At 44.6% G+C, this 1189-nt stretch overlaps 1 non-coding gene across 1 annotated transcript; it reads right to left on the reverse strand.

The window, feature by feature from the left end:
• Positions 1-897: 897 nt before the first annotated feature.
• TRNAK-UUU (transfer RNA lysine (anticodon UUU)) lies at positions 898-970 on the reverse strand. Its single transcript has one exon. It is a non-coding gene; the product is annotated as a tRNA-Lys (tRNA).
• Between the last annotated feature and the right edge of the window lie 219 nt (positions 971-1189).

Raw genomic sequence — 1189 nt, forward strand, 5'->3', positions numbered from 1 at the left:
GTCTAGAATCAAGCAAGACCAAACAAAGCTAGCTGAACCGACACTACGTACAAGGTACCTGTGAAAGCCCTGACCGTGGTGGACGCATACACTCGCAACCCAAAAGTCAAGCGAAAGATGCCCCGCCCCTCTCCTTTCCAGTCGAGCTGCTTCTTCGCCCCTCTCCTTTCTTTCTTTCTTTCTTCTTTGAAGCTGAATCAGATTATCCGCTATGCTATATTAAGCGGAATTGTTTAAGATTCCGGATTTGGAACTACAGCCTTAGCCCGGGAGAGGAGACTGAAGACTTTGGATTTGAACAAGAAACTACGTCCCCGCTTTAGGAAGGGCCTTACTTAGCCTTAGCTTCAAGATCTCAGTTTGACCAGGATTTCAGTTCTCACCAGGAGCCGATTGCTCTATTGCTCTTAAGGAGAAAGCGATGGAACAAGATAGTCGTTTATTTATTTTGTTTTCTCTCCGGATCAGGTTTCGGTTAAGTAATCTGTCTATCCATCTGGTTAGGTTTCGACCAAAGTATGGTTGGGTTTCTGCAGTTGAGGATGAGTATTTTGGGGAATAAAGATTAACAGAATTCGGGCAAAACTCTAACAGGATAGGGAGGAGGAGTATACCATTGAGGATTAGAGGGGTTATTTACATCCGAAAGGTGAAATTGCTGTAAATACTGGTTGTTAACTACATGATCGACCGTCTTTCCCGTAAACTATTATGAGTTCGAGCTTGAGGACAAAGGTATAGGATGAAGATTTGCTTTTTTCTATCACCTTCGGTGCCTCTCTACTCTAACAACTATTCATCTGCTAAGATCTCGCCCAAATAGAGAAGTGAATCTAAAGGCCAAAGAGTGATCTTTGAACGCTACTACCTTAAAAAGAGTCTCGTGTAAGGTAGGTTTGGGTATAGCAGGACTTGAACCTGCGACCATTAGGTTAAAAGCCCAATGCTCTACCAACTGAGCTATACACCCCAAAAAAGAAAAATAGGTGGGAGGATTGATGCAGAAAAGAAAAGAGGGCGGCCCCTCTTCTTCTCATCATATTCAAGGGGCGCGGCTCTGTATGAGGCTCGTACTGCGGAGCAAGCGAAGAAAACGTAAGGGTGCGCCTTAGCACTCCTGCAAGAAAACGGCCTCGCTAACCCCTTATTTATTTCAAACTCAAGGAAAGCCAGAAAGATGCGCTCAAGC

The sequence above is a fragment of the Cucurbita pepo genome, unplaced genomic scaffold (assembly GCF_057944985.1).
Source record: "Cucurbita pepo subsp. pepo isolate OVF unplaced genomic scaffold, ASM5794498v1 scafford_92, whole genome shotgun sequence".
Taxonomy (NCBI): domain Eukaryota; kingdom Viridiplantae; phylum Streptophyta; class Magnoliopsida; order Cucurbitales; family Cucurbitaceae; genus Cucurbita; species Cucurbita pepo.